The sequence below is a fragment of the Macrotis lagotis genome, chromosome 6 (assembly GCF_037893015.1).
Source record: "Macrotis lagotis isolate mMagLag1 chromosome 6, bilby.v1.9.chrom.fasta, whole genome shotgun sequence".
NCBI classification, from domain to species: Eukaryota; Metazoa; Chordata; class Mammalia; order Peramelemorphia; family Peramelidae; genus Macrotis; species Macrotis lagotis.
The window spans coordinates 159,257,105-159,268,366 of NC_133663.1; the positions used below are offsets into that span (position 1 = coordinate 159,257,105).

At 37.2% G+C, this 11,262-nt stretch overlaps 1 pseudogene; it reads left to right on the forward strand.

Moving 5' to 3' along the window:
- Positions 1-2,773: 2,773 nt before the first annotated feature.
- Positions 2,774-4,694, forward strand: LOC141491902 (heat shock cognate 71 kDa protein pseudogene; annotated as a pseudogene).
- The last annotated feature ends 6,568 nt before the right edge of the window (positions 4,695-11,262 follow it).

The window sequence follows — 11,262 nt, forward strand, 5'->3', positions numbered from 1 at the left end:
AATTTTGGAGTATCTGCAATGGAGAATACCATCTGTATCAGAGAAAGAACTGTGGAGCTTGAACAAAGACCAAATTTGAAAAAAAATCCTGTTATCTTATTATGTAATTTTGCTATCTCTTATACTTTATTTTTTTCTTAAGGATATGATTTTATGATTTCTCTCTCATCACATTCAACCTAGATCAATGTATACCATGAAAACAATGTAAAGACTAACGGACTACTTCTGTGGGGGGGGGAAGGGAAACAAGATTGGGGGAAAATTGTGAAAATCAAAATAAATCCACTAATTAAATTTTAAAAAAAGAAAATAAGTTTTATCTTCAAAATGATAGTATATACTTTAAAAAGGAAAGCTGTACATAATAAAGACTGCAGTTTCCTCTTAAAAAAATAATCTTTTCTTTCTCTTTCACTTATCCAGACTGTTCACATCTTTTAAGTCACTGATCCCTCTTCCTCTGAGAAGCCTTTCCTGGCTACTCCAGCCCTCTTCCCTTTTACGCTTATCTCCTAGAGAACCCCACCAGTCTGAACCATGTAATTTAACACATATATTGATCTGTACTGTTTGCTGTTATTCTATGTAGTCTTTTGTCCTTGATCAGATGGTAAGTTTCTTGTGGGCAAAAACCAAATCTTGTGTTTCTTGCTTCTTTTTGCTGCTTATCAGCAGGGCCTATAATGCCCAAAACAAGTTTGTTGACTGATTGGTTGACATACAGAACACAAATTTTCTTATTTTTGAGGTTCAGTTTAAAAAATAGATGCAGTAATTTGGAAATATGCCCCAAAGTTACAAAACTGTGAGAATTCTTTGACTCAGTACTACTACTACTATTAAGCCTTATACCATATATAGATCAAAAAAAGAAGAAAAGGACTCAGATGTTCAAAAATATCTATGGCAGTTTTTTTTGTGGTGACACAAAACTGGAAGCTGAGGGAGTGGCCTTCAATTTCAGAAGAGCTTAACAAATTATATGATAATGAATGTAATATAAGCTATCACTATATAAGAAATTATGAAAGGGTTTCAGAAAATCTAGGAAGATTTGTATTTTCTAATGTATTTTCTAATTTGTATTTTCTAAATTTTCTAATTTTCTAATTTTCTTCTAACCAATCCAAAAATAATTGCAATAGCAACATTGTAAAGAAAAAGTATTTTGAAAGACTTAAGAACTCTAATCAATGCCAATACTAGCCATAATTCTAGAGGACAGAAAATGAAACATGCTATACACCTTTTTACAGAAAGCAGGATAAGAAATTTAATTTTTGTATATGATCACTGTTTGGATTTGTTTTACTTGACTATGCATATTTATTTAAAAGGTAGTTTTTTGGGTTTCAGTAGGGGAGGGACAAGATGGGAGAATGAGAAAATAGATTTTTGTTAATGGAAAAAAATTGTTTAATTTAATAATATATACAACTATCTCAATTCAGATCTATATAAGTGAATATTTCAGTGTGTAAGACAATTTTACAATGAGAGTTTTGTTAGTTTGTCTGAATTTTTTATGTTATTTAACTACATTGGACCATGTTCCTCCAGTGCTTCAAATCACTAGCAATAAGTTAGGTATAAATAATTCAACATCTATACCGTTACTTATTAAATGCCTACTATATTACATGCACTGTATGTGACTAGAGATATACACAGACAAAAATTAAATAATCCCTACCCTCAGTAAGCTCAATTCTATTGGGAGGGGAGTCTGTAATTATTTCAAGCTGGAGATACTATCCAAGTTACTCCCAAGAAAATGTCTTTGTTTCTGGCTATCTCTTGTTCAGATCAAGATATGGATTGAAATTGGAGTGCAACTGCAGAGAAAACCCTAGTCCAACTAATTTCAGAGAGACCAGAAGGTTCAAACATTCATCCAGGGGTTGAGTCCTACTAGACCTATTGGAATGAATGTTGAATTAGATGATAAGAAGATGCTAGAGTTGTTTATTCTCACCTCACCATGAACCATATATGGCACTCATACACACTCCTACTATATAGAGAAGAAAGGGAAGAGAGAAAGTAGACCTGCCGTCAGTAAGCTCAGTAAGTTAAAATAAGATAGATACTTCTCAATGATCAAATTATCAAGTTTTGCATTTTTTTCCTTTTTGTATGGGCTTAGTGGCCACCTTTGTTTAATCACTTCTGCAGTATCTCCTCACAATTAAAAAAAAACCCTTTGTTTTTTGCATAAAATTGTAGAGGTGATTGGGCAGCTAGATAGCACAGTGGATAGAGTGCCAGGTCTGGACAAATTTGGCCTTAGACACTTACTAGCTATATGACCCTGGGCAAGTCGCTTAACCCTGTTTGCCTCAGTTTTCTCATCCATCAAATGAGCTGGAGAAGGAAATAGCAAACTATTTCAGTATCTTTGCTGGAAAACACCAACAAGATCAGGAAGAATCAGACACAAATGAAAAAAAATTTATAGATCAAGTTATTGTAAGGATCAAGTACTGCCATGGGGACTCTTCAGAATTATGGTTAGTTAGTGTTTATTTTATCAATGATTGTTGAACTCTAGAAATTTTTTCTTAAACACATTTATAAGCTTTGCCTCATTCTTGTTCCTGAATTGACTCATTAATTTAATAGGAGCTGAAAACATTCATCCTTAAACTGTCTTAGTATTCTGGACCCATACATTTTCTTTAAAAGTACTCTATTGGTCTATTTAGTGCAGCAGCAGCAGCCCTTTTTCTCCTCCACAGTGGTCAGTTACACCCCCGACTCCCCAGTGACCATGTCAAAGGGACCCGCAGTTGGCATTGATCTTGGCACCACTTATTCCTGTGTGAGAGTTTTCCAACATGGGAAAGTGGAGATAATTGCTAATGAACAAAGAAACAGGACCACTCCAAGCTATGTTGCCTTCACTGACACAGAACGTTTAATTGATGAGGCTGCAAAGAATCAAGTTGCAATGAACCCTACCAATGTTTGATCCAAACATCTGATTGGTCAAAGATTCAATGATGCAGTTGTGCAGTCAGACATGAAGCATTGGCCTTTCATGGTGGTGAATGATGCAGGCAGACCTAAGGTCCAAGTGGAGTACAAAGGGGAAACCAAAAGTTTCTACCCAGAAGAAGTATCTTCAGTGGTCTTGACTAAGATGAAAGAAATTGCTGAGGCTTACCTTGGGAAGACTGTCACAAATTCTGTGGTCACAGTACCTACCTATTTCAATGATTCTCAACATCAGTCCACCAAAGATGTTGGAGCCATTGCTGGTCTCAATGTGCTCCATATTATCAATGAGCCAACTGCTGCTGCTATTGCTTATGGCTTGGACAAAAATGTTGGTGCCATGAGAGATGTGTTGATATTTGACCTTGGAGGTGGTACTTTCGATGTCTCCATTCTTACCATTGAAGATGGCATCTTTGAGGTCAAGTCCACAGCTGGGGTCACCCACTTGGGTGGAGAGGACTTTGACAACCACATGGTCAACGATTTCATTGCTGAGTTCAAGCGAAAGCACAAGAAGGACATCAGTGAGAACAAGAGGGCTCTTTGTCATCTGTACATCACTTGTGTATGTGCAAAATGTACCCTCTCTTCCACTACCCAGGCCAGTATTGAGATTGACTCCCTCTATGAAGGTATCAACTTCTACACATCAATAACCTGAACCCATGTCAACGAGCTGAATGCTAATCTTTTCCGTGGTACTCTGGACCCTGTGGAAAAAGTATTAAGAGATGCTAAGCTAGATAAATCACAGGTTCATGACATCATCCTGGTGGGTGGTTCCACTCACATCCCCCAAATCCAGAAGCTTCTGCAAGACTTCTTCAATGGCAAGGAGCTCAACAAGAGTATCAATCCTGATGAGGCTGTTGCCTATGGTGCAGCTGTCCAGGCTGCCCCTCTGTCAGGAGATAAATCTGAGAATGTTCAGGACTTGCTTCTTTTGGATGTCACTCCTCTTTCCCTTGGAATTGAAATTGCTGGTGGCATGATGACAGTTCCCACCAAACAGACACAGATCTTTACCACCTATATGGTCAACCAGCCTGGTGTGCTCATTCAGGTTTATGAAGGTGAAAGGGCCATGACAAAGGATTAACCTGCTTGGCAAGTTTGAACTCACAGGAATCCCTCCAGCACCCAGGGGTGTTCATTAAATTGAAGTGACATTTGACATTGATACAAATGGAATTTTCAATGTTTCTGCTGTGGATAAGAGCACAGGCAAGGAGAACAAGATCACCATCACCAATGACAAAGGTCGTCTGAGCAAAGAAGACATTAAGCATATGGTCAAGGAAGCTGAGAAATACAAGGCTGAGGATGAGAAGCAGAGAGACAAGGTATCCTCCAAGAATTCCCTTGAATCTTATGCTTTCAACATGAAGGCTACTGTAGAGGATGAAAAAATGCAATGGAAAATTAGCGATGAAGACAAACAGAAGATTCTTGACAAATGTAATGAAATAATCAACTGATTGGATAAGAACCAAACTGCTGAGAAGGAAGAATTTGAGCATCAGCAAAAAGAATTGGAGAAGGTCTACAACCCCATTATTACTAAGCTGTACTAGAGTGCAGAGGAAATGTCAGGAGGCATTCCAGGAGGAATGCCTGGTGGGTTCCCAGGGGGTGGAGCAGCCCCATATGGAGGTGCTTCTTTTGGACCCACCGTTGAAAAGGTTGATTAAACAAAGCAGAAGAAAGAGCATTGCACACAACTTTCCAAAAATTGAAGGACTCAAATTTTAGCTGAGGCAGTAGCCAGTTTAAAAGTAGCATTTAAGCTACTGTATAAATCTGGGCATTCTGAATACTTGGATGTGTGCAGAGGGAGAGAAGTGAGCAACACTGCACTTTATTAGTACTGTAAACAAGTGGAAATGCAATTCTTGTCCTGGAGAACAAAATCTATTTAAAATTGGCACCTAAAAAAAGCACTCTAATGCTTGAAAATCTAGATATGTCCACTAAAATTAAGTATTTTCATGTTTTGAGAGCTATTATCTTGGGTGTTGATGTCATTATAGACAGCACTATTGGATAAATGCTCAACTTGATGAGTTGGTGCTGGATCTCAGCATCTGCAGGTACATCAGAGTTTCAGATAAGTCATATGGATCTGTGGGCTGGGCAGCTCCAAATATCATAAAAGACTTGTAGAATGGCATCTACCTACTCACTTGATGGTAGCAGATATATAGATATATAAACAAAGATGGAGGTATATAGATAATAATATAGGTAATAAATAGAGTGAAAGAGATCAAAAGATATAGTTATATAGAGAGATACATTTAGCCATATGCTCTAGATCTCTCTTCATAGGCATATATATATATATATACATATATATATATATATACATATATATATATAGAGAGAGAGAGAGAGAGAGAGATTGTGTGTGTGTGTATGAAAGACAGAGACAGAGACAGAGAGAATTTTAAAGCTTAGAAGATTACAAAGCAGCACAAACATTATCTCATTTCATCCTTACAATTGAGAGGATGATACAATTATTACCTCCCTTTTACTGATAAGGAAACTGAGGCAGAAATTGAATGATTTGTTCAGCTCCTAGATGTCTGAGGTCAGACTTGACCTTAAGGTTTTTTTTTAACTCCAGGTTGAGCTCTCTCTCCTCTGTACCACTTAGATGCTAATATAAGAACAAGCAGCTGGCTTCCATTCATCAATGGTGATCATCTTTGCATATTATTTAGGCACATTCATTTGCTACATCAATTGTAGTGGCTCCAACTCTGAACTCTACTTAGAAGGTCACCAGCAAAACTGAAGGATCCAAAGGTCACTGACTGCCCTGCCCCAGTATGTGAGCCCATCTTCTGTCTACTAAGTTTATGCACTTTCCGTGTCCTACTCAAAGAAAAAAGGGTCATTAGCTAATGGCAAAGGCCAGTTTTCCTTCCCAGAGAGAAGAGCCTAAATTGGAGGTTTTGCTGATCTGAGAATACTGTTGATGGTCAATGGACTTCAGGGTGAGCTTGTGCTATTAGAGTCATTGGCAGGGCAACAGCCAGTAATGGGTATGGTTCATAGACCGTTATCCAAAGTGGAGTTATGTGGCAGCCTACTTTACTTCATAATAGTAAGAAATAGAAAGGTAGTATCAATTACCTATAACACCTGACTTTTTAGACAGTGATAATTGTCTACATAATGTACTTATAATCCAAAATCTAGCTCCTCTCCACTTCCATCATCATTGAAATGAGGCAGCATAATACATCTTTTTTCCATAGTAGGCAGAGAAGATTTATATGACTCCCATTTTGAAATAATTGCTTCAATCCTCAAGACAATTGTCACCATCACCACCAAGAAATTATTCTGGGGTTTGTGAAATATATAGATAGATAGTTATAGAGATAGATATGGATAGATAGATAGATAAGATAGGCAGAGAGAGAGAGAGAGAGAGAGAGAGAGAGAGAGAGAGAGAGAGAGATGTATATTTGGAGAGAGAGAGACAGAAAGGCAGCAAGTTTTTGCAGTGGATTTACTGGTGGGCCTATAGTCTGGAAGACTTATCTTTGTGGATTCAAATTTGGCTTCAGGCTCTTACTGGGTGTATGATCTTGGGCAAATCACTTAACCCTGTTTACCTCAGTCCCTCAACTGTAAAATGAACTGGAGAAGGAAATGGCAAATCACTCCATATCTTTGTCAAGAAAACCTCAAGGGGTGGCTAGGTGGCAATGGGGCGGCTAGTGGCGCAGTGGACAGAGCACCAGCCTTGGAGTCAGGAGTACCTGACTTCAAATTCGACCTCAATAATTGCCTAGCTGTGTGGCCTTGGGCAAGCCACTTAACCCCACTGCCTTGAAAATTCTAAAACAAAAAAACAAAAAAACCCCTCAAAATGGAGTCATAAAGATACATACATGCATACATATACAGCTATATCTATCTGTATGCATATACATGTATTCATACATATATACCTCTATAAACATGTTTTACATATATTTGTATATTTTATATAATTTTTATAGTATATTTTTATATTACATGTGCATATGTATATATGCTTATATTCTCATTTGATCCTCACAATCATCCTGTGCTATTATTATCCCCATTTTACAGATGGAGAAATTGAAAGACTGAGAAAAGTAAGTTACTTGCCCAGGATAACACATCTTAGTGTCTGAGGTGGGGTTGGAACCCAGGTCTTCCTGTCTCCTTGTCTACCATTCTATCATTTTTGACACCCTATCTCCTAAATCAAGGTGACTGAAAAATCTAAAAAGTAATTATATCATGGCCCATAATACCAGAGTTATTTAGATCTTTATCAACCTTCCATTTCATTTTGAAACAATTCATTAATTTATTTGGCAAGTGTAGTACAGTTTCTGGCCCTGCCAGAAATGGGTCTGTTTAATAACTTAAATAAATCTAATCTAATCAATCTAATAAATAAGATACAGTCTCTACCTCCCAGGTGCTTATAACCTAGTCAAGGAGGCAAGGTACACACCCAAAGCATTTCCATAATGCTGCAGCAACGTGTTTGATTCAATATTAAGGTGAATTGTATATGTGCAAAAGTTCAGAGCACAAATAGCTTGCTCAATGTGGCTGAAGAAGCTCACAGATTCTCCTTTTTTTTGTTCCCAGGTCAGGTTATTTATATTATATGCTGGAATTTCTCTTGGAAATCTTTCAGTTATTCTAGATGTTCTAAGAGGCTGTGGCAGGGCAGGGTGATATTGGCCTCTACAAGCCTTCTGCTCAACTCCTCTATATGATGCTTCAACTCAGGTGACCCCTTCATGATACCAGCCTGTGCAGCAGCTTCTCCTGGTGGAAGTGGGTGCAGCTCTGAGTTTGCAGCATTGAGCAACAGGCCAGCCCCACCTTTGGGATTGATTCAGTGATGAGGGAGAGAGAGGAGGAGAGCTAAGAAGGAGAAGAATGATTGACAGATTTATGTTTGAGCAGTCACCCATCCATGCTGTTCTAGATTGATCTACTGAGGAAGAATGTGGGCGTATGTTTAGAAAGTGCCAAATGCAAATCTCAATACCCTCTGACAGAAAGATTGAAATTTTGGGATTGAGTATGGCAGTGTGAGATCCCAGTGGTGAGTTGCAGATCATGAAAAATGTCATAGGTGTGGTATCTAAGGAGGCAAAGTTCTCAGGACTCTTCTCACTGATCCACAAAGAGAAGACTTGGGCAACATTTACTTTTTTGTCCTAAATATATTCAAGCAAAGTTAATATAATTTTTCAAAGAGCAAGGCAAAGTTGTATGCTGGCTGAAAAAGTTTACCAAAGCACTCAATCAGTAGATGACATGGTATACAGATGGTGGGCACCAAAGGAGAGATTTTTTGGGGTGAGGATGATAAGAATAGGTCCTGTATTAATGCCCACTCTACTGAATTTACAAAAAAAATCACCAAAAGGCAGATGATGGGAGAGTTCACTATTTTCTAAAAAATAATAGCTTATATTTCTATAGTTCTTTGAGGTTTATAAAATATCTTCCCTGGAAACAGCATTGTAAGGTTGATACTATGAAACTTGTATTGCTGGGCCAGACCTGTGATTTCATTTGCATTGAAAATTTCTGGTGAGGGAACTCCATTTACTAAAGCATTTTGTCAACTGTCTGCAACTTACCATCCTAGAGAGTTGCTTAGAGTTTTGGAAGATTACTTGTCCAGTGTCATAAACTGTAGGCAAGTTGCTGCAACTTTCTGAGTAAGTGGCCAAGTATAAAGAGTCATCTTCCTTCTCCCCACTTCTACCCCTCCCTTTTTTTCTTCATTCATTTTTTCAGTAGAGGATAATAATGTTTATACTACATGTCTCCCAAGGTTATTAGGGGAGAAAACACTTTGAAGTGGGTCAGGAAGTGGTATATTAGAGAGGATGTTGGACTTGGAGTCAAGAAGACCTGAGTTCAAATATCACTGCCATCAACCACTTGTTATGTGTCCCTGGATAAATCATGGAATCTGCCTCAGTTTTCTCAGCCATGAAACAAGGATAACCATAACACTTACCTCCTAGAGTTATTGGGAGGATCAGCTGAGATTTTATAACATGCTTTGCAAGTTTTAAAGTGCTAGAAATGGTAAACATTCTTATGATTAAAACTATAAATGTGAGCAATTGTCAGTATATCTGCTATAGCCTATTAATTTTTAAAGTTTAATAGAAAGTCAAGAGATGACATAGTGATATGTCCAGAGGTGTACTAGTAAATGTTTAACCACCAGTTCTCTAAAATAGTTTGTATACAGAATGCACTTTTAAATTTAATCTTCACTCTTAACACTTTCTTTATCACTATCTTAAGTCCAGACAATCAACAGAACAATAAATCAAACCTTGACTTGTAGCATATGGCAATTTCTGAGGTGTAAAGCTCACTTGGAAAATTTAACAATCAGCTCCCACAAGCCAGGTAGAATAGTCTCCATTATAAGGTTATATGATAGAGGACCCCAAGTAGTGTTGTCTAAGGGAATATGTGTATATAGTCTTGACTGGAGAAAAGGTATTCTTCCAAACTACCACCTTGAACCCCAGAAGCAATTTGTTGAGAATTAAAGGCTTCTTTACTAGTCTTATGGGTGTTATGAGAGTGTAGAAAAAGATTAATCCTGAAGGAAATAATTCTAATTTTAACTTAGATATTGCAGTGGAAAGAACATTAACTTTGGAGGCAGGTGACCTGGTTTTACTGGCTCTGCTAATTACTTCTCTGTGGTTTTTGGGCAAATCATTGTACTTCCCCAGACCTCAGTTTATACATCTATAAAAGCAGAATTAAGCAGGGTGGGGAGTTCATCACTAAAGTCTAGTCCAGGTCTAAATCTTGTCTTCTTCCTTCTCATTTTTCCATCCTTTTCCATCTTCATGCCATTTGCTAACCCTCCAGGCTAGTACTGGTTTTTAGTTGCTGTTGTTATATATCACTTTTTAATTATGTCTGTCTCTTTTTTACCTTTTTGGGGGGTTTTCCTTGGCAAAGTCATCAGAGTGGTTTGTAAGTTTCTTCTCCAGCTCATTTTACAGATGAAGAAACTAAGGCAAACAGGGAAAGAGTTTTCCAGGGTCACAAACCTAGCAACATATTACTATAAAGTCTCAAACCAAGTCTGAAATCTGTCACTACATAAAATAGCTGTGCAAATTTCATGATTTCTTAGTTCAGCTATTCTGCAGTGCATACAAAGGGGACAATTTTTTAAAAGTATACTTATGGAGGCACAGCACTGAAACTGGACCATTTTTTAAATTCTTAACAATAGCATTTCAACAAACAACTTGGCCTTCAAAAGAGAACATGAAAAAATCTACGTGATTCTGCAAATTCTTTTGTAATGAACAAATCAAGGTTAATAGTTTTTGTGCAGTTTTATTAATATAATTCATAATATAATCATCCAGACAGGCCATTAATATTTATGAAACAAAAAAAAACTTTAACATAGAGAAGGGACAAAGAAGTAAAACCTTTATAATAAAGCAAGTTGGGAAGTCATTGTGATTTGGCAGCGAGGTTTGATTTTTGTACATATGCTCTCAGGTTCTGACATTTGTCATGTGTAAGCATTTCAAAATGTTTTCAACCCATTTGGTGAACAGTGTTGGTAGCAGGAAAAAGGAATGGTTAAAGAAGCACTAATCTGGTACCCATTAAGTTTTGGATTCCATGTTGAAATTTGTAACCTTGAATCCACTTCCTTTTCAAGATTTTTGTCCCTGGAACCAAGATTAGAAAAATCTATCAAGCGTTTAAAAAAGGCATGCAATAATTCATTGTGGGAGTGTCAGAAGCAGAAAACACACCAATTGGGACATTATGGACAACATATGGTGAATGTGAAAGGTTTTCCTATCCCAAATAGTTTCTCTTGCATTGAGGTTGTTTTTTATTTTGTACAATGACTGCTCCTTTTCCTCTCTGCTATGGCTTGCAGGTGGCATGATAGAATGGTATAATGGAAAGAACATAGGATTTGGAATCACAAAACGTGGATTTGAATCCTCAATATATGACCTTGAATAAGTCATGCTGCCTCTCTAGCCTTCATAAATCCTATGAAGTATATACATAAGACCAATATACTACTTTATTTGTATAAAATGTCTTTCTTACTCCTTTCTTTATTCTTTTTCATGATATATATTGAAATGAGTATTACAGGGTCTAATGTAATTTGATGGAAAGAATTCACAAATCACCTCCTGAAATAAACCTTGAGAGGAA